Source organism: Callithrix jacchus, chromosome X (assembly GCF_049354715.1).
Source record: "Callithrix jacchus isolate 240 chromosome X, calJac240_pri, whole genome shotgun sequence".
In the NCBI taxonomy this organism is placed as follows: Eukaryota; Metazoa; Chordata; class Mammalia; order Primates; family Cebidae; genus Callithrix; species Callithrix jacchus.
The window spans coordinates 120894446-120918077 of record NC_133524.1 but is presented as its reverse complement, the minus strand read 5'-3'; the positions used below and the strand labels follow the sequence as shown (position 1 = coordinate 120918077).

Genomic DNA, 23632 nt, shown 5'->3' with positions numbered 1-23632 from the left:
TTTTTTTTTTTTTTGCTCACTACTATATCCATATCACCTAGCACAGTGCCTGATACATAGTAGGTGATTAATAAATATTGGTTGAATAAATTAATAATGAATAAGGAGATGATAAAACATTTGTTAGTGTAGGTTTGGCAGTTTGCTGCAAAAGCCTTAATAATGTTCATATCAGTAATTCTACCTCTGGGATTTTGTCTGTAAGAAATAATATGAAATAAAGAAGAAACTTCATTTACAAAGATTTTCACCAAGCATTATTTGTGATAACAGAAAATATAAAGAAACATAAATGTTCAACAAGGCATATGTTATGTGATTTATAATATATCTAGACAAGGCATACATAATGGCCATTTAAAAGGATGTTTACAAATATTTTAAGGTAAAAGGAAAATGTTTATGTTATACTACCAAATGATAAAGCAAGGTATAAAATTATATGTATTCAATATGTAAGAAAGAAAAAAGACTTGAAAAAGGTACACAAAAATGCTAAAAATTATTATTTCTTATTGAAAAAGGTGGATGATAGGTTTTTATTTCCTTTATTATCTATATTTTCCAAATTTTCTGTAATTTGTATAACTTTTATTTTCAGACAGTGTATTTACAAAACAAAGGAAAACCAAAAAACCATAAAAATAAATATTGCCATATTAGAAGTGAGGTTTGGGAATAAATGACAAAGGAAATAAACCCATTCTTCTTGAGAGATGTTGCTGGAGGGAGAGGAATATGCCAATTTTAACTGAGACCAACTATTCTATGACTTTGTTTTGAAGAGGACTATGGATGGGAAAAATCCAGTGATCCGATCTGGTCTTCACTCACTAGAGAACCAAATAGGGCTCAACTTATCCTGCTAGGATTTGAACAGGATGTTCAAGGGAAATTATACAAGTTAAGTCTTCTTCATGTTCCCATGGAAAGCACTAAATATTCGCTTCATGTAAAACCATAGTGATTACTCACTATATTTCTTCATGTCATGTAGTAAAAACAATTAAGTGAATTTAGACTATAGATTACTTGGCTATTCAGCCAGTCACCTCTAATGGAAAAGAAGAAAAATAGCATTGACAAGTTTTGGCAGGTCTCATCATTAGAAATGCCTATATTGCCAGAAAGAAAAGAAGCTTCAGCCAATAATGTCAACCTAGAAGTTCTCTAGGCCTTGAGGAAGAAAGTGACAATGCAGAATGTTCCGACATTAATTGTCTGAGAGCACTGATCATTGTAATGGGGAAACTGTCTCTTTTATTAAGACAATTATTTTCTACCAAGTCTTTGAGTAAGCGTTCCATTAGAAAAATAGCATTAGGAGTTTCAAAACATATACAGTGATGTAAAGATATACTCATTAATAAAATAAAGTGTGACCTATATGCAGCCCAAAGTCCCTTGATAATAAAAATAGCATTAATATAGGTATAATTACAGTATAATTGAGGAATTATTTTTAAAAAATGAAAATTTGTACCATTTTCTAAACTAATGGAAATTATACTTTTAAAATATATTTGAGAAAGATATCCATACAGATGTATGCATATTCACATTATGTGCATATTCATAGATACATATGTTTTTTGATGTCAACATCTTGAACCAGGCTTTTACACTCTTCTTCTACTCACCTCCAATTTATGCATTTTATCTCCATAGCCAATCTCTGCTGACAGTTTTAAGAGGCTGAGAACTGAAGGAAGTAGAATATTATTATCTATGTAGGAAGAAACAAGAGGCAGTGGTGCTAATTAAGGTCCAGGCTAGATGATCTCTTAATGAGCTGTCCACGTTTGGACATAGAACTCTGCTTGCAGGATCTAGCCTATCTCCAAAACCAATAGTCAGTCCTGTGAGATGTATTTTTAACATTCATATAATAGCTTCTGCTGTTTTTGCCTCTGGTATGCATTATTTGGCTGAGTTCAGTGATGGTCCTGTCAAACATTCTAATTTATTTTTCTTAAATGGTAGTTAGCCTACATTCAGTATTAAGACAGTGAACAGTTTCTTTTTTGGAAATGAACTCTTGAGTGGAATAGAGAGATAAAGGGTGAAGAAGTTGTACATGTTCAAATTGGTAATTAATGGCAAGTAACTTGTGGTATCTGACATAGATCAATTTATTAACTGGCATTCTCTAATCATAAATGGGGTGGCACATTCCTAAAGGAGACAGCTTGAAAACAATGGAGAAGTGAGCAGAGAAGAGCGATATCATTTTGAAGCCCCCTTTTCCCCCAGTCTTCTGTGTATCTCCCCAAGGCAAAATGCTACATATCGAGCAGTTTATTTTTTAAAGCATTTTTTGCTAGTCTCCTTGCAGAATCAGCCTGATGTATATGAAGCCAATTTCTACAGACTTGCTCTGGTATATGCAGCACAAGAGCCAGAAATATGTATTTTTTCATAGTCTGGATCTAAGTACTTTCTGAAATGTCTTCCCTTGAAAGATTCTAAGTTAGCACTATTCTGGAACAACATGAACATTTGAGCAGAACTACGTCTTTTTTGAGCAACATTAACAGTGATGAAAAATGCACATCAGGCAATTAGATTGCAACTAATCAAGAGTTCCACTTCAGCCTAGTATGAATGATTTATATATAGTGCATTGGATATGGAGATCATTAGTAATAATATGATACCCCGTTGTTATTATAAGGTCACCTTGGTGATCTTTGTAAGATATTTGTAAGGTGAAAATGATGTTATTGACCTATATTTTAAACATTGCATTTAAGTATTATTTCCTGTCTTGATTTACTGGTAAAAATTTTGTTTGCTCTTACTACCGAGATTTTTCCTCAAATATAAAAATAATAGGTTTTGGGATTACTTCATCAATAAATTGAGGCCACAAGGTTAATTAAGTGCCAATCATAAAATATCGGAATGTTAAATTTTAAAGTTTCTTTTTTCTTCTGCTTTAATTTACACACTATTTTTTCTTTCTTTTCTTTTTTCTTTTTTTTGAGAAAAAGGAAGAAAAAGAAAGAAAAAGAGAAAGAAAGAATAAAAGAATAAAAAAGAGAAAGAAACAGGAAGAAAAAGAGGGAGAGAGATGGGATTCTTGCTCTATTGCCCAGGCTAGAATGCAGTCTTAAAATGGGTATTAAAAACCTGTTTCATGCCAATAACTGTGCTTAACAATGAAGACAGGAAGGAATAAGGGAGGAAAATAACAAACAAGCAGCCAAACAATATTTCATTTTAACCTGTGAAATGCTATGCATTGCTGAGGAATGATTTACTTCCAATTTTGTGGTCACTTTTAGAATAGGTGTGATGAGATACTGAGAAAAATGTATGTTTTGTGGATTTGGGGTGGAGAGTTCTGTAAATGTTTATTAAGTTTACTTGTTCCAGGTCTGAGTTCAAGTCCTGGATATCCTTATTAATTTTCTGTTTTGTTTATCTGTCTAATATTGACAATATAGTGTTAAAGTCTCCCACTATTATTATGTGGGAGTCTAAGTCTCTTTGTAAGTCATTAAGAACTTGCCTTATGTATCTGAGTGCTCCTATATTGGGTACATATATATTTAGGATCGTTAGCTCTTCTTGTTGTATTGATCCTTTTATCATTATGTAATGTCCTTCTTTGTCTCTTTTGGTCTTTTGCTTTAAAGTGTATTTTACCAGAGATGAGAATTGCAACTCCTGCCTTTTTTTTTTTTCTCTCCATTTGGTTGGTAAATCTTCCTCCATCCCTTTGTTTTGAGTCTTTGTGTATTCTTGCACGTGAGATGGGTCTGGATGCAGCATACCAATTGGTTTTGGCTTTTTATCCAATTTGCCTGTCTGTGTCTTTTGATTGGGGCATTTAGTCCATTTAAATTTGGGATTAATATTGATATATATGAGTTTAATGCTGCCATTTAATGCTGGCTGGCTGTTTTGCCCACTAGTTGATGTAAATTCTTCATTATGATGATGCTCTTTACTTTTTGGTATGTTTTTGGAATGGCTGATACTAGTTGTTCTTTTTTTATGTGTAATGTTTCTTTCAGAAGCTCTTGTAAAACAGGCCTGGTAGTAATGAAATCTCTGAGTACTTGCTTGTTCACAAAAAATTTTATTTTTCCTTCACTTATGAAGCTTAGTTTGGGTGGATATGAAATTCTGGGTTGAAAGTTCTTTTCTTTAAGAATGTTGAATATTGGCCCCCACTCTCTTCTGGCTTGTAGGGTTTCTGCTGAGAGATCTTCTGTGAGTCTGATAGGCTTCCCTTTGTGGGTAACCTGACTTTTTTCTCTGGATGCCCTTAGTATTTTTTCCTTCATTTCAACCCTGGTGAATCTAACAATTATGTGCCTTGGGGTTGCTCTTCTTGAGGAATATCTTTATGGTGTTCTCTGTATTACCTGGAGATGAGTATTGTCCTGCTTTGCTAGGCTGGGAAAGTTTTCCTGGATAATATCCTGAAGAATATTTTCCAGCTTGGATTCATTCTCTTCGTCACATTCAGGTACACCTATCAAATGTAGATTAGGTCTTTTCACACAGTCCCATATTTCTTGGAGACTTTGCTCATTCCTTTTTAGCCTTTTTTCTCTAACCTTATCTTCTCATTTCATTTCATTAAGTTCGTCTTGACCTCTGATATCCTTTCTTCTGCTTGATCAATTCAACTCTTAAAACTTGTGCATACTTTGCAAAGTTCTCGTATTGTGTTTTTCAGCTCTATTCATTCACTTATATTCCTCTCTAAATTATCTATTCTCATTAGCATTTGGTCAAACCATTTTCAAGGTTCTTAGTTTCTTTGCATTGGGTTAGAACATGTTCTTTTAGCTCACAGAAGTTTCTGATTATCCACCTTCTGAAGCCTGATTCTGTCAATTCATCACACTCATTCTCCATCAGGCCTTGTTCCGTTGCTGATGAGGAGCTGAGATCCCCTGTAGGAGGACAGTCTGATTTTGGGTATTTTCAGCCTTTTTGCACTGGTTTCTTCCCATCTTTGTGGATTTACCCACCTGTTGCCTTTTAATTGCTGACTTTAGACTGGGTCTCTGAGTGGATGTCCAGCTTGTTGGTGATGAAGTTTTTTCTGTTTCTTAGTTTTCCTTTGGCAGACGCTCCTCCCCCACAGAGCTGGACCTTCCTGGGTTCAGCTGTGCTTGCTGTGAAACTCTCAATCTTCAGCACACCCAATTGCTGTTTTTCCTGTGGGGGCACTGTGCCAGCTGAAACAGTGGCATTGAGATTCGTGGCACTTTTCTGCCCAGGAATCTCCTGGTCTGGCTGCCCGCTTCAGTCCCCCCTTCAATCAGCTGAATGGGTGACTGTGCCTTCCCGGAGCTCCAAATGCCAACTAAAAGGGCACCCAGTCCTGTATACTAGGTACCAAGAACCGCCGTGCCGGGGCACTGGCAAAACAGCTGCACCGGCCAAAAGAGTTGTGCTGGTGACCCATGAGGCTCCTCTGCTGGGAATCTCCTGGTCCGTGGGCAACAAAAATTTATCTGGAAGTGTGGCATCCACTCACTCTCTGCACTTTCACTGGGAGCTGCAATCCTGAGCTGCTGCTAATCGGCCATCTTCTCTTTTTTCTTTTTTTAGAAAAGGTCTCTCTCTCTCATCCAGCCTGGAGTGGATAATGCTCCAGCTCACTGCAGCCTCAAACTCATAGCTCACTGTAGCCTCACAGCAGCCTCAATCTTCTGGCTGAAATGATCCTCCCACCTCAGCCTCCAGAGTAGTAGAGAGTATAAGCACATAGCACACTGCCTGGCTAATATTTTTATCCGTATTTTTTATTGTAGAGACAGGTTTTCACTCTGTTGCCTAGGCTGGTCTCAAACTTTTGTACACATGCGATCCTCACACCTTGGCCTCCCAAAGTGCTGGGATTACAGGCATGAGCCACCCTGCCTGGCCCACACTGTTTTTTCCAGAATGGATTTTTGAAAAATTAAAAACATATAGTAACTTTCTATATATGAGTAATATATGTTTATTGTAAGAAAGTTAGAAATTACAGATACACAGAAAACCATATATAATTCACATATGTATATATCTTTTTCTAAGCTGAACTCACATTGTGATTATGATGTGCTTATTAAAATAAATATTTTTGAACACTTCTATATGTGAATAAAATATATTATATATGTGCATACACACATGTATATAAACCACACATAAACACACAGACCTACACACAGAGAGACAGAGACAAAGACAGAGTTGAAAAAAAACCCAAAAAATTAACAGAAAAATTTATAGCCCCTTTCCCACATCTCTTCCAGAATGCCATTTAGAAGCAGCAAATTAAAGACATACATAGAAATTATGTGAAGTGATCATTAGCATCTAACAGTTCCCATATTATGTTTAATGGCTGCTTAGTAATCCATCATATAAATAAATCCTTGCTTTATTTAACCAGACTCCAATTATTGGATATTTAGGCAATTTTCAATATTTGTTATTATAAAAACAGCATGAAAATTTCTTATACATGCCTCTCTTTATATATCTCTGATAATTCACTTTGAAATGTTTAAATGTAAAATAACTTGATCACAAGGAATACATATTTTTAAGGGTTTTGGTACCTATTGACAAATTGCCCTTCATAAATATTGCACCAGTTTTACAATTTTACATCACTTACTGATGATGATGACTTTTTTTTTTTGAGATGGATTCTTTCTCTTGTCACCAGGCTGAAGTGCAGTGATGTGATCTCAGCTCACTGCAACCTCTGCCTCCTGGGTTCAAGAAATTGTCTCCTTCAGTCTCCCAAGTAGCTGGGATTACAGGCGGCTGCCACCACACCTGGCTAATTTTTGTATTTTTAGTAGAAACGAGGTTTCACCACCTTGGCCAGGCTGGTCTTTAACTCCTGAGCTTGTGATCCACCCGCCTCAGGCTTCCAAAGTGCTGGGATCACAGATGTAAGCCACTGTACCTGGCACGAATGACTTTTTTTAACTTCATATGTTAAAAATTCAGGTGACTTCATATTGGGTGTATATAAATCAGAGGAAAAAGTATCCCTCTTAAGTGGAGTAAATTAGTTGGGATCATTATATAATAGCACATCTCCTTCCTTAGCACCAAGCATGGCACATGGGAGACTGTCTTAGTCTGTCGTGCCATAAAGGAATGCCTGAGGCTGTATAATTTATTTAAAAAAGGAGGTTTATTTGGGTCACAGTTCTGCAGGCTGTAAAGAAGCATGGCAACAGAATCTGCTTCTGGTAAAGTCTCGGGGAGCTTCCACTTATGTCAGAAGGTGAAGGGGAGCCAGCATGTGCAGAGATTAAATGATGAAAGAGAGGAAGAGAGAGAGAGAGAGAGAGAGAAGGTTCCAGGCTTAAAAAAAAACAGCATTTCTTATGGGAACTAGGAATGAGAACTCACTTCTATGATAACGGCACCAAGGTATTCATGATGGATCTACTCCTATGATCTAAACATCTTGCACCAGGCCCCACCTTCAGCATTGAGGATCAAACTTCAACATGTGACTTGGCAAGGCCAGACAAACCATATCCAGACCATAGCAGAGATACATTTTATAGTTAGTTTTATAACTGTTGAATAAAAGATGCCCTGGGGATGTTGGTAAAAGGACTGAAACAAATGTGAGGGGACATATACTCTAATTCTGGCTCTGCCACTAACTACATATGTGAGTTTGCAAAAGCCATTTAATCTCTCTGGGTCTTAGTTTCTTAATCTTATAATAGAGTTGTTTGAGCAGTAGATGAAATACACATATGTAACTTTTTTATAAACTGTAAATGACAATTTTAATGTAAGAAATTAGGACTACTATAAATTGTTTACACTAGTGGGAACTTCTTGAAATTGTGGGCATTTCTTCTCAAAATGACTGGTATGTTGACTGAAAATTGAAAAAAAAAAAAGGAAATTGAATAGTGTTCAGTTGGGAGAGTCTGTGGAGTGGGTGAGAATTTCATACTCCTCCAAGTATACTTTTCTATAATTAAGAAATTCTTTATTAGCAGCATTATTAATATAATTAGTTGAAATTTCAAGCAGACCTTTTAAAAAACTGAGCCCTTTATCTCCTGTGAATTGCACAATGAATATTCTCATATTCACAACCCTTATCTCTGCTTCCAACCCTACCCCATATGTATCTCTTCCATTTGTTCATATAAGGACTGCTTTGTATTTGCATGCACATATGTTTGAAGGATAATTTGGCCTAATTTGTTTACAGGAGTTACAAGGGTGATCTTTATTCCGCTGTCTCCTTTTTGATTGACAGAACTTCTGGATCTATCAAGGTATGTACATTTTATACTAAATTTTACTTTGAGAATTGAACACATAGCTACATAATGTGAAAAGAATGGAATGTTTTGGTGATATAGTCAGTTATGTTTATTGTGTGTCATGTAAATGAAATGCATTGTTTTAAAATTTTGTAAGTCTTCTTGTCCATTTTATAGATAAGCTTGTATCTGTACCTCATAATTTTTAGTGTTTGTAAAAACAAATATGCAGGCTGTGTTACATGTCTGAATAATTCTGTGACCTTTTCCACATACAGCTACTAAAATCAGGAGACTTCTTGACTAATGGGAACATCTGCAGTGTGTGTAGGAACAGCAGTAGCTAGAGAACATGTTTGTAAAACTATTTAGTAGTTCTTCTAGACTACAAATAAATATTTCTCCATATCAATGGAACAGATATTTCCATTCAGAAAATTTTACTGACATAAATATTTGCCTCCTGAAATGAATGTTTTGATTCTTCAGGAAAGTCTCATGTAAAATATTTCTATTTATACAGATGTTACGTTCATTTACCCTTTCATTCTACCTTCTCTTCATCTATCTATCTATCCATCTCTATGCCCAATAAACAGGTATTTAAGCATCTTCTGGGCAAAAGGTATTGTGCCTTGTTTCCTGGAGAATGTGCCAACGTAGATATAATTCAAGTGGAGCACTGAGAGTGTTTGCTTCTCTATAGTCAGTCTACTGTTATGTGGACTACGTGAGAAAATGTGGCAAGATGAAGGACCTCCCTCATTGGTTTTAATTTTTATTAAAATATCAGTCAATATTCACTCCTTAGTAACTAAGGCATAGAAAGCATTGATTTTTCCCCCTATGCTACCTATATCTTGCAGTGCTATGCATCATTTCTCAAATGTGAATTCTCATTCCAAGCTGTAAAAAAGTCAAAAGGATGATCTGAATTTGTGGTAAGTCTTTGGCATCACTTGTACTTTTTTAAGAGTATGTAAAAGAGAAATGCACAAACTTTCAGAATTTGCATTGCCCTTCTAAAAATATAAAACAAATATCTCATTAAGCATGTTATTAATTGGGCTCCAATTAATGGATATTAGTCTGTATCAGAAATTTAAAATGGACTCATCAGGTTTGCCTATACAGGTAGTTCTATTTACCTTTCTTTCAGAGGTACTGCCTTTAAGGGAATCCTATTGCCAAAAAGTTCAGATCACTATAGGAAAAAAATGTAAGATCAGAAAATAAAATGACAGTAAAAGAAAAACTTACTTAAAAAGCAAGTCGAGATTTTTCAATATAATGTCATTTGTGAAAATAATTTTTTTATTTGGTAATTGTGAGTCTACCAGTTGTGCAATACTAATTGCAAGGTATTTTTGACACTAAGAAAGTTTAAATGTGTGGAAAATGTTAGTCTTACTAAGCTAATGTAAATGAATGGATTGGAACGGAGAGGAAAATGCCTGACATGCCCAAAGAATGCACACTTATAAAAATAATTGGCCCTAAATATTTAAAAGGTTCAGAGAGCAACTAGTTTCCCTCTTTTAGAGAGACAACATGACATAGTAGAAAAGCCCTTGCCTGTCAATCAGAAAACCTGGGCTCTACTCTCAGTCTTATATTAGTAATATGTTTTTCCTCAGGTCACTTCTCCACTCTGAGCATTGGTTTTCTCATGTCTGTTATAAAAGCTTTGGGCTGGATAACTCCAACTGTCTTTCTGTTCAAACATTCTACGATTTTTAGAAGACTCTTGGCTGTTCTCAGATACGCAATATGGAATCAAGACCGGTGATTCAATTGGAAGACATACACCAGTTTAAAAGATTGCTCCTTGTTAAGTGATTTAGTGAGTTGGTCATAGTATATTTATTTTTCCTTAATGTAAACCAGTTTTGTATTCTAACACCACTATCACTCACTCACTCCACGTGTGCCAGTACTGGCATTATAATAGTTTCAAGCTAAAGTTTAGCTGGTAGTCTCGAGTCGTCCTCCTTGATAAAAATACTTAACTTTGGGATGCTGCTGTGCTGCTCCTCTGTCAGCCTCTTGGAGTTCAGCAAACTATGTTTTCACCCTCCTGCATGATGGTCATTCAAGGTCAAGCATCTCTCTGTACCTTGAAACCATCCAAGTGCGTAACCTGATGACTTCAGACTCCAGTGCTTTCAATCTGGCACCCTTCATGAGCATTGAGTTCATATTAAAGCATTTAAAATATATTCTCCTTCATCTACATATCGCAGCAGTAACAACTTGGGCACAGGACAGTGCCTGAGAGCAAATAACCGCTTGGAGTTAATGATCTGAGGGGCAGCTGAAGGACCATTGACTCTTCCTATTCAGTTCTTTGTCCCTATAAAATGCCTATTCCTGAGGTGCCGAGCCTTCAATAATTTTTCTGTCTCACATCAGATTAAGTAGTGACCATAAATAATAGCATTTAATACATAATAATGAGATGTGGCAATGCAATAAAATATCAACAATTCTAGTACTATATTAAGATGACTATTCTGATGAAACCAAAAGAATGAGCAGTAAATGAAGTTCATGAATCATAATATTTTAGAAGAGACTTTCACCTTATTGATTTGAAATGAAATATAAGAAAGAATTCATATGGTTTAAGGGGAGCAGTTCCCTTTCTTTTGCTCTGTATTCCACTGATGAATGATCCAATTTTGAAATAATAAAAAATGCCTCTGACATCTATTTTAAATTGATTTTTAAATAGTGTATGTTCAGCTTTTTCCCCCTCTTTTTTTAGCACTAGATTCATTTTTCAAGATATGTACAGCTCTGAACTAAGTTACAAAAACAACTCTACAAACGTTCTTTTCCAGAAGAAGCACTTTGTATTTATTACTGAGACAAACATTTATAAGTCTCTACAGTGTGCCAGGCATGGTGCTAGGTGCTGGGGAAACAAAAACTAATATGAAACGTAGTCCTCACTCATAACCTCATTGTAGAGAGTTGGGGACTGAGCTATACACAGAAATAAAATAATCAAGTGTGTAGGTATGGAGTTTGTATGAATTTACTTGCTCATGGCATTTTTTTATGTTTAAAAGATTCATATATCAAAACCTACAGAGTAGGGCAATGATATGTGAAATCTAAAATAGCTTTCCACTCAAATCTACAGAAATCATTGGTTATGGTGGGCAGAATGGCTCCCCACCAAAGATATTTATGACCTAATCTAATAGGGAGATGATCCTGGTTATCTCAGTGGGCCTAATGTAATTACAAGCATCTTTAAAAGTGGAAGAAGGAGCAGAAGAGAGAAAACCATAAAATAATCAAGTGTTGTAGGTATGGAGTTCGTATTAATTTACTTATGGCATTTTTAAAATAAGTTTAAAAGATTCATATATCAAAACCTGACTAGGGCAATAATATGTGTAATCTAAAATAGTTATCCACTTAAATTTATGGAAATCATTGGTTATGGTGGGCAGAATCCCCCCTCACAAAGATGTTTGTGTCCTAATCTCTGAAACCTGTGAAGATGGCATGTCACATGACAAAGAAATTAAGATTGCAGGTGGAATTAAGGTTACTAATTGGCTGATCTTAAAACAGGGAGATTGTCCTGGTTATCTCGGTGGGCCCAATGTAATTACAAGTGTCTTTAAAAGTGGAAGAAGGAGGGAGAAGAGAGAAAAGCAGAGAGATGGCCACATGAGAAGAACTTGGCCTGATATTACTGGCTTTGAAAATAGAGGAAGGGGCCATGAGCCAAGGAAGGTGGATGGCCTCTAGAAGGTGGGAAAGGCAAGAACACTGATTCTTCCCTAGAACCTCCAGGAAGGAATTCAGCCGTGCTGATACCTCCATTTTAACCTATCAAGACCCACTTCAGACTTTTGACCTCCAGATATCTAAGATAAGTCTGTTGTTTTATGCTGTCAAGTTTGTCGTAATTTATTACAACAGCAAGAGCAAACTAGTAAACTGAGGTTTACTCGGTATGGAAAATTTGAAGAGAAATCTCTAGTTGTCAGTTAGCCATGATTGCTGAAAGGCATTCCTCATACTGAAATTGGTGCACAGGGTTATTTATCTATTGACCACTTTTTCTTTTTTTCTTTTTTTTGAGATAGAGTCTTGCTCCATTGCCCAGGTTGGAGTGCAGTGGCACGATCTCAGCTCACTGCAACCTCCACCTCCCAGGTTCAAGCGATCCTCCAGCCTCAGCCCCACTAGTAGCTGGGATTACAGGCACACACCACCACGCCCAGCTTATTTTTGTATTTTTAATAGAAAAGAGGTTTCACCATGTTGACCAGGCTGGTCTCAAACTTTTGACCTCAGGTGATCCACCCGCCTCGGCATCCCAAAGTGCTGGGATTGCAGGTGTGAGCCACTGCACCCAGCCAACTAATGACCTTTTTTTTCTAGATATCCATATCAATCCCCTCCAACAGAACTAAAGCAATTTGTGAGTTCCCTAGAAAACCTGGCAGTTCTATCACTCCCACTCACAATTTCAGAGAGAATTTAGTCCTCCTTCCCTCTCCTATGGACCACTTGTGCTCCCTCCTTCTATCCCCTTGTCCTGTATCCCTCCACATTGATGCCTAGGATAAGGTTTGTCGATAAGCAAGAAATAAAAAAATAGTTTTTTCTTTCATGGAACACCTGCAGCAGGAAGAATGACATAGACACTAATATCCTAATAGGTTTACCCTGGCATGGATTTCATGACAATCTAAATGTTGGGTAGGTATTAAGTATAGTGTGAAATTGAAGTTTCAAGCTAGTGGTCTACTGTTCAAGATCAGTCCTCAGTTACATTTGTTTGCAACCCAGAATGGTTTCTCTCCTCTCTTCTCCTTTTTTTCCTTTTTAAAAATGCTGTAGCTTGAGTGTTCCCTCTTTAATTCTGTAGTAGAGGGTAAGTGCATATGCTTTGGGGTTTAAAAACATGAGACGATCCAATTCAACCACATATTGGCTGTACAGCTCGGGCAAGTAGGTTAAGAATAATCTCTCTAAATCTCAATCTCCTAACCTCTAAAATGAGAATAATAATTATACCTCATAGAGTTGTGACATTTAAAATGGCATGCAAATAATGCATAAAACACCTTGCACAATGCCTGGCATATAACAAAGTGTATGCTCAATAGATATTACCTATTACTTCTGCCATTATTATTGCTACAGTAAGGGCACAAAGGATGGCCAAAGAATTTCATCTGGTAGAGGGATGAGAACCAGATTATATGGAAAGGCTTCATGGAGGAAGTAATGCTGGTAATACTAGGGCCAGGCACGTAAGTGTGGACTGCTGGGGAATAGGGAATGGTAATTTTGGTATTGTCAGATGAATAAATTGTAGGGATGAGAAAATGTTCTAGGCAAAAGAGTAAGTGGCACAGAAATATCAAATACCCTAGTCTCTTAGAGAAAGTGAAATAAGTCTTTACAGGTAGAGGCTCATGTGAGATGTAGGCATGAGAAAGGATAAGGCTAGAGAAGTATGCTGGAGACAGATACAGAGGGATTTCCCCAGCCTGTACTCTACTAAGGAACATCTCTTTTCTTCCTGTAGGCCAGCGGTTTTCTAATGTTGCTTGTGAAATTTAAAGTTTGGTTTATTACTCGCCGAACCTCTTTCTTGCTTAAAGGCAGCCTCTGAAACGCGGCCGCCTAGAAACACTGTTTACTTTTTTAATTTTATATATATATATAGAGAGAGAGAGTAGAGACAGGGTCTCACTACGTTGCCCACATTGGTCTCAACTCTCAAGTGATCCTCCTGCTTTGGCCTCCCAAAGTGCTGGGATTCCAGGCCATGAGCCACCACACCTGGTGGAACATGGTTTAAGTCACTGCTCAGCCAGGCACAGTGGCTCACACTTGTAATCCTAGCATTTTGGGAGGCCAAGTTGGGTGGATCACTTGAAGTCAGGGGTTGAAAACCAGCCTGGCTAACATGATGAAACCCCAACTCTAGTGCAAAAAAAATTGCCAGGCATGGTGGCGCGCACCTGTAGTCCCAGCTACTTGGGAGGCTGAGGCAGGAGAAATCTGGGAGTGAACCAAAGTTGTGCCACTGCACTCCAGCCTGGGAGATAGAGTGAGACTCCATCTAAAAAAATAAGTAAATAAAAATAGTCACTGCTCTAGGGAAGGAGGAACTAGGGAAGCACTTCAGTAATCACATACGTGATACAGAAGGCTCACCCAGGTGGTAGCATGGAGGATGGATTGGAGGGGTCAAATATGACGACCAGGAAACTAGTTAGGAGACTTTTGCTAAAAGCTAGATAAGAGACGATGGGGGTAGATGGCAATTAGCAATGGTAATAGCAACAAAGAGACAGAATTCAACAGTAATTCTCAAACTTGAGTGTGCATCAGAATTACTTGGAAGGCTTGTTGAGAAAAAAATGCTGGATCCTACACTTGAGTTTCTGTTTCAGTTGGTCTAAGGTGGAGCCCAAGAATTTACATCTCTAACAAGTTCCCAGGGGATGCTGATGCCACTGGTCCAGGCACTACACTTTGAGAATCATGAGATTTGAGATATGCTATGTAGAACTGACAGACATGGGTTGCTTATTTGATATGGGAATAAGGGAACGGTTTCTGGCTTGAAAGGCTAGACAGATAGTGATACTATTCAGCATTACTAAAAGCAAGTTTAGGCTGATTTGAAAATGAAAATGTTTATAACCCTAGCAAGAGAGGGCAGCTAAAAGTCTTTATTATTTTTTTGTGGAGATGGGGTCTCACTTGGTTGTCCAGCCTGGTCTTGAACTTCTGGCCCCAAGCTATCCTCCTGCCTCAGCCTCCCAAAGCACTGGGATTAGCACCTGGCCGTTAAAAATCTTTAAACATGATTTATGATCAGGTCCTAGGCTTTCTTCTGGACAGCTTGACTCTATGCTTTTGTACTACTACCTTCTCCTGCTCCCAGTCCACCCCTATTTATATGCCTTGGTGCCATTCACACTCAGGAAGTTAAAGTACACTTCTGGGAGGAGGTAGAATAATGGATTCCATTTTATACCTGTTGAGTTTGGTGAACCTGCAGAACCTCTAAGTGAGAGTACCTAAAAAAATACTTTAGACATTCGTTTTTGTTTATTTGTTTATAAATTAAAATAAAATCACATCCATATTTCAGGTTGGACATTAACTCTGCTTTGTGCAAAGTTGGAGTAGGCAAAATATAGGTCCAAATGTAGCTAATTTTTATTTTTTATTTTTAGAGATGGGGTCTCATGCTATTACTCAGGCTGAAGTGAATGGCACAATCGTTGCTCACTGCAGCCTTGAACTCCTGGGCTCAAGCAATCCTCCTGCTTCAGCCTCCTGACTAGCTGGGACTAAATATATGAGCCACCATGCCAGGCTAGATTGAGTTATCATGTGCATATTTGCTGTCAATCCTATAAGGATTTTTGAGTGTTAAATTTGCTCATAGCAGACAATCATCCTTTTTTACATTCTAGATCAGTGAATCCAAAACATGTTCATTTTAAAATTCCACTTGAACACCAGTGTGACCTAACTTTCTCTACCTTACTTCCTTGCCAAAAAGGAAATCCAAAGTGTGGCAGAATATCCATGTGGATAAGTAGAGGAGAATAGGAGAATACCATATAGATTGACCTTTTTCTTCTTTTTCTTTTCTCTTTTTTTAGCTTATTTCAGTAATGGTCAGATATTTCACTGAATCTAATCTCTAAGGTTGTAGGCAAAGATCTTAGAACAAGATCAAGTACCTACATGCAATGGTGAGATGAGGACTAATACAGAGAATGTCAAGGAGCAGTAAAAGTGAATACTAAACAAAAAGGGTTAAATTGATAGACTTGATTTTATTGCAAGGAGGCAGTTTTACTGGTAAATCACTCATTTTTGTCACATAGTATATCCATATATATATATATACATACACACACATACACACACACTAGCATATTAAAATTCTCAATTTACTTGTCAGCTTGCAATTCCACAAAGCTGTAGAATCATCTTAATATGAAGAGCAAAAATATGATAAGATGGTCAATTATAGTCATTCACTGCCAAACTTCCTTGAAAAGATACATTTAACTGTATCATTCATTTTCCTTTGAAGGCTGCTCATCTTAGAGACTGATTACGTACTTGTAATTTGTGGATAGGACAGTCACTCATACACTTCCATCTGCAAAGTTCATAAAGAACCTTAACTTATAGATTCAATTCCAGTTTCTTGTAACATTTAGCGCTGGCTGATCTTTCAAGGAAAATAAGATGCATTCCTTAGTACTTATTCTTTTACACCAGGAAAAAAATATGCAAGAAAAACAACTACAAAACTGAAAGAAAAACTTTGGGGTTTTGCGATGTGCTTATAGATAAGCCATGATCTGAAATGCATCCATGTATATCAATAAAAAGTCCAACATCAGACACTTAGGAAACGGGATCAGAGTTAGTAGAAATGGCTCTTGTAGTTTCTAGGAAATCTCACCGAGAAGAAGTTATTCCTTAAGAGTGTTATTTCAGCCCCATGATATTGCTAACCTGACAACTGAGTGCAGAAATGTGTCTTTTGGCTGAAGCAAAGTCCAGCTTTTTCATAGACCTTGATTTCACCTTAATAAATTTGAAATCACTATTTCTTCAGCCTTACATAGTTCCAAACTATAATGAGAATCACTATATATATATATATTTTTTTTAAGGCAAAGAAAAATAAAAAACAATGACAAAAAGTCTGAAATATATACAAAGGGGCAATGTAACCCCGTGCCTTGTGGCGCCCTATCTGAAGCAGCAAGGGTCTTTTCTATAGTACAGATGTTGAATTAGTGACCTTCAAATATTGTCCTGTTTTCATTAGATGTCTGACAAATGTCAGATGAAACTGTTCAACTCATATGACTTTAAATAACCGTTTTCTGTGAATGCATCACCTATTTATTTTGTCCCAGACTCATCTGTACTACTGCACATGAACTTTAATTTTAAAAGGCACACTTCAAGTGACATGGCTGAATGTCACTGTGTTTAATAGACCACTGGGTATAATACGTAAACCTTTAGGTGTATGATGTAAACCTTCAATAACTTAATATCAATAATACAAGTTTTCAATGCCTTTTATAATTTTGTTTAATTTTACACTCTGTGTTCAAAAACACCCTGATTAATGCTTTACTATTTTGTATATGGTGTATGAATACAGAATGAAAGATTCACTTTTGTCCATGCCTGATCCAAGCTTACATCTACCTGCTGTAAAACATGAGTGCCAGCTGAGTACCAGTTTGTACCAAGTTTATAGTTTTAATCATAAAAAACACATGAAATTACTATTCATCTTATTGCTGAATAGTAGTTTGAAAAGGCAGAGGGAGGAGCTTTAAGAAGATCCTTTAGTAATTCTGAGAAAGGCTGATTTTCAGTTAAGAACATTTTTGTAAGTCATTTTGTCATTTGGTAAACACACAATGGATATTCCTTCAGACAGATGAAATACTCATTAGAAAGAGAAATGTGGAAATCACAGTACTATTAAAGAATAGCAAAGGAGTGGGAAGCCTGATAAAAATATTCTGACCCCAGGAAAAAGAAATCAGAATTGCCACAGAGAGGGACCATAGAATGAAAACTTCTTAAAAGGTTATCTCCATAAAGTCTGAGGAAATCTTGGCCTCCATTAAGACTTTGGTCCCTGAGAGCCTAAACTGTAAGTATGGTAACTGCTTTGTCTGCAGAATAAAAAAGGAGATCTTCCCTTAATCATTATCCTGGGAGTTGAACATCCTGCTAACATTTGAAGAAAAATGCCTACTTCATTACTGATTGGAACACAGAGTTCTGTGTACCAAATGATTTACAGTAGAGCTTACTAACAGGGCTATCTTACAAATGAATGGGCTTTTTAAAGAATAATACAAGTTGTTAATGTGTTTAGTATCAAATGAAATACATAATACCCACAAATTCTAAAAAATCTACCAAATGAGTGCTGGCTGTTAGAAAAATATAGTTTTATTATACATTTAGGTAAAATGGAACGTGATGATGTAGAAAACAGAATTCTGATGTGTTGACAATACCATCAGTGTTTTTCCTCTAGTAAAATCTCTTAAAATGAGGGAAAACAGAACTATGAAATAACCAAGCTGCAGAGGACCTTGAGAAATAATTTGCCCTAAGCTTCTGCTTTCAAACATGCAAATGTCTACAGAAAGGGTAAGCAAGTCACGTTGTTAGCTCCATGAATACTGAGTTCCTTATTTAGCAAATATATACAGCATTTAACTCTGCTCCAGGCACTGTGCTAAGCCCTTCACAGTAGTAACTGGACATATTTGTTATGGTACTGCTTTTTTCCTCATTCTACCCCTTTTGTCCCCTCCCCTTATTTTTTCTCTACACATCTTTTCCTGTTTTCTTTTTCCACTACTTGGCCCTCCTTAGTACTGTTCCAGACTTTTTGGGGTCCTCTGGTATAATGAGATTACTGAACTCTAGTGTAAGCCCTTTATTCTCGTTGCTTTTGAGAATGTCACGGAATTCATGTCAAATTTCTTATAAAAATCAAAGTAGATTGTTTTATCATTTTGCTTTAATCTCTGTGACTTGTCATTTTATCATAGAAATAAGTGTCCTCGAATAATTTGTTATCCACATGGCATGCATTGATGGTTACTTCCAGTGTCATAATATCACTTATTTAATAATAAACTTTTTGGATAAGACTAAAATTATAAAGAGGACTGCATATAGAATATTTTTAAAGTAATACTTTCTCATATTAAATTTTTAGTTTGTCAAACCACATGAGAATCTTCTCTTTTGCCTCATTCCTGAAAGGGTGAATATGCTTTCTTCATTGTGTATTTTCTCACCTCATTCTTGAGTTTGTTTTTTTGTCTCATAAACTTAGTAGGTCTTTAGCAAAAAGTGCTAACCTTGCTCTTTCCGCTTATCACTTGAGGGCATAGATAATCTTATGTGACTGACATAGTTGTTGTAGACCAGCTTTCAAGCCACTTTCTTCCTTATGTAGACTTCTTTGCGTGTTTCCCATTGACTTGTGTGTGTGTGCATGTGTATGATCTAGCAAGTTATGAGCAATTACTGTGTGCCAAGTCCTATGCTATTAATTTTAAAGTGTTATTTAATTTCCACAGTAACTTTATGAAGGTTGTACAGTTATCATCTCCAATTTGCAAATTTAGAACACTGAGGCCAAGAGCTGTTAAAGTAATTTGAGTAATGTTACACAGTAAGACGTGCTAAGGCCAGTATTCAGTGAATTCAGCTGCTATTCCCTTGAGTCGTCATTTGCTGGTAATTCTGTTAACAGGATAATTCTGGTTTCCTTAATTCTGATCTATTTTCTCTTTTTAGAATACCCACATTTAGGATTTCTTAAATTGAGGTATCTGAATCTTGGATTGGGCCTTTAGATATGGCAGGTGAATTTTAGACTCTCGCACAAAGAATGTTTGTATTGTGGAATACCTCAACTAAAGAATTCTAATATGACCCCACTAAAGTATGAGTATGGTAGGTATATTTTGCAGTAGAAAGGGCCATAATATAGTGAATCAATTTAACTCCATTTTCTGGGATACCCTAATCCTTTGCTTACCCATATCACCATTCTGAAATTAACCAGTTTGTCTTCTCTTCGTCTGCTATCACTGCTGTTTAATTTCCATGAAGCCTCCTTGAGTAAAGAACATGAACGTTACTTCCTGGTTCATTTTATATTTCCTATACTCAAACTGTCAATGTACTTGAGATCCACTATTTGTTTTTCACCCTCTACCTTTTTATCCTTGAGGATTTCAACAACCTTTATAACCCTAACTGCTATTTCTCATATAAATGAGTTTTTAAATATTTTTTACACTATGATCCCATGTCTTCAGCCTCTTGCCACACATGTACACTTGGATATTCTGCTGATAGCTGAAACTCATCGTGTTTCTAAGGGTGAGCACATCATGTTTCTGAGAATGGTTCCACTGTCCAAATTCCCAGTTTCTGTTGATGATACTATCATTCTTCCAGCTATCCAGGCTTAAAACCTTGGGGCTTTCTTTTCTTTCTTCTTGTACTTGGCTCTCCACATCTAACCAGTCATTTGATTCCTTGATTGTTTCATAATGTCCTTTATTTCCATCCTTTATTTTCTGTACCACTGCCATGAGCTTATCTCTAATTAGCAGTTTAACATCTTGCTCATTAATCGCCCTCTAAAGCTTAGTATGTGTCCTTGTCCGTAGCAGGGACTCAGGGTATTCTGGTTTTGTGATTGAGGTGCAGCTTATCTCCTGCCTCTAGCAACAATGAGCACTTTTGGAACCCAATTGTTCTGAGTTTATCTTTCTTGCTTGTGTGTATCATCTCTTTGTTAGCCAGATGTACGTCTATATTCTTATCAGGTATGTATATATATATTTTTTTCATCAGGTTCAGTGTTATATACCTGCCTTTCTTGAGCTACTAGAGGTAAAGGAACTGAAATTGACCCAGAATTAATGAGTTCCAATACTTTAAAAGGACAATCAGGATATTTTATCTAGTGAGGGTGAGACAATAAGCTCCATGGCAATGGAGACTATATAGGCTTTAACACTGATGGATTCCCAGGACCTAATACTATACTTAGCACTAGTAAGTATTTAATGAATATATGTTGAATGAATTAATGAATAAACACCAATGATAGTGACAACCATGCTGTCCTAAAAGAGGAGAACAAAAATCTGATGACTTGCCTTGTTCACTTTAATATATTAAACTGGGGGGATTGCACCTAACATGCTGAGATTTTTCCACATGGTCATATATTTAAGGCAATAATTGAATCTTTAAGCAAAATTTATGTTCATGCTAAATTATGTTTCTTGTGGGATAGCATGACATGATTCTACTTGGGCATCACAAATTATATTGATAGGGTGAAATGTGTTTTCATAAAATGTGGAATATTATTGAATTACTTTAAGTGTCGTGATTGAGACGAGCTTAGGCTGGTTTCTTTGGGTTTGACATATTTCAGTCTGTCATCCTGTCCTTAGAGACATCAAAAATTAAATGGGGATACTTAAATAATTTAATTTATAAGCTTGCTTACAACTATGTGGTTTATCAAGCCAGATGTTGGCACCAAAAGTTTCTTGCAGCTGAGATGCTGCCAGAACATAAATTAAAATTGGTTCTGCATGTCAAGGATTAGCATGTAAAAAGGAAGAAACTTTTTTTTTCAAGATAGCCAATATTAGTGTAGTCTTTGCTTGGCAGTGCCATTTTTTTAAATCATTAGCCAATTTTTAAAAAGAGTGTAATTCATTCATAAAATAAGCTTAACTATATTTCAGGGGAAATCCTATTCCCTGTGAATATGATGACGTAACTCACATCTTTATAACACAAAGTCTATAATAGATATGTTATTCTAGTTTCACGCCTCCCTCTCTCAGAAGTCATTTTCTGCTGTTTTTCAAATTCAGTAGATTTACTCAAGGTTTTATGGTTACACCGCCAACATTTCCAGTTCCTTTTTAAAAAAATTGGTCTAGACAATATTTTAACAGGACGTTTTTCCTAGTGAGAAATTATGCATCTGAGCTCTTCTTCCCCCACATAGATGGAAAATAAACAACAGCTTCTATGTAATTTAAGCAAGGCTGTGGGAGACAACGTGAGGTGATAGGAACAATGCAGGACTGCCCACATTCACCCACATTTACCGTGGGACCTTGGAGAGTCAATTGCTCTATCTGGGTTTGTTTCTTCTCATTTAAAATGAGGGGTTGAGTTTGAATAATCTCTGTTCCCTTGCATGCTCTAGAATTCTTTGAGATGTTTTAAAGTCTTAGGCCACCTCTCTTTCCATGTTCTTGGCAGTATTAAGTTCTTTCTATTCTTTAAGGCCCATGAAACATTCCAAGGTTCATGATTTCAACTTGATTTTCTATTTTTAAAAGTCCCTACAGCATTTTTATAGTCAGAATGCAGTATGTAGCATGTTTATGATGCATAATTATGCTTGTCTAATTATTTTTATCTAGTGATCTAAGTATTTTCTTGTGCACTAAAATTGTCTCTCCAACTAGATTGCAAGAATCTTGAATACAGGAGCTATGCCTTATACTTCTACTTTCTTCATGGAATCTGTTATATTCTGAAGTATGTAAAATTATCAATTGATTTAGATTAGATTATAATCATTTGTCACCTGGGTTGAAAGAACTTGAAGTATGAAAAAAGATAACCTCTTTTTATGTTATATTGACGCTTCCTGTCTTTGTTTGTTTGGATTGCTGTAACAAATAGAACATAAACTATGTGGCTTATAAACAATAGAATTTTATTTCTCACAATTCTGGTGGCTGGGAATTCCAAGGCCAAGGCACTGGCACATTCAGTGTCTAGTGAGGGCTGCCTTCCTGGTTCATAAAGAGCCAGCTTTCTGGTTCATAGACAGTGGCTTCTCGTTGTATTCTCACATGCTGCAAAAGGTGTGGGTCTCTCTAGGGACTCTTTTATAAGGGCAAAAATGCCATTTATGAGAACTCTGCCCTCATGACCTAGTCACTTCCTAAAGGCTCTACCTCCTAACACTATCACGTTGAGTGTTAGGATTTTACCATGTGAATTTAAAGTTGGGGCAGGGAACACAATCATTCAGACAGCACCTCCTCTGAAATTATTCCTCTAGATAACATAAATTGAATATTACAATAAAAAATACTTTTTCTGGGTCTTTAGATCTGGGGATGTCATTTATGTGAAGCAAGTCCTTGTTTGAAAGGAAGATGTTACTTTGGTTAAATTTTTTTTTTTTTGGACCTTTCATATCAACTTTCCAATTCAATCCAGCCAAAATAAATTGAGCACACATTATATGTGAAAAACTGTGATAAACTCTGTGGTGAGTTGGAGGGCAACTGGTGTGTGTAAAGATTGATAGAAAATAATTTTTGCCCTCACTGCTTCACAGTGAGGAAGTTGGGATATAATAGATATAAAAATAAACAAACAAAATTATCCCTACAACATAATTTAATAAGAACAGTAATAGAGGTACATATGAAGTGATTTGGAATCACAGGCAAGAAAGCATGTTACTATATCTTATGGCTTATATCTGGGAATATACTACTGAAAGGTAACAATTTTAGAAAATGACTAGGAATTTGGTTGTCAGAAAAGATAGGAAAGTGCATCATAGTAAATATATTAAAGTAAAAGCACAAAGATGTGAAATCTATAGTGTATCTGAGGGACTATATAATATAGTATAGTTAATTACAGGATGTTCAGGGAAAGCATTTCAGGAAAAGGGACTGGAGTGGTAATAAGCGTTTTAGCTTATC

General features: G+C 36.4%; 1 protein-coding gene across 3 annotated transcripts in view; it reads left to right on the top strand.

The window, feature by feature from the left end:
• Window positions 1-23632, top strand: part of TENM1 (teneurin transmembrane protein 1) — an 801721-nt gene that overhangs the window by 12950 nt on the left and 765139 nt on the right. For all 3 annotated transcript variants that reach the window (XM_078363019.1, XM_054251187.2, XM_054251185.2), the window contains exon 2: window positions 8219-8285. The gene's annotated coding sequence lies outside the window, so the exon portion shown is untranslated. The remainder of the gene's footprint in view (window positions 1-8218; window positions 8286-23632) is intronic.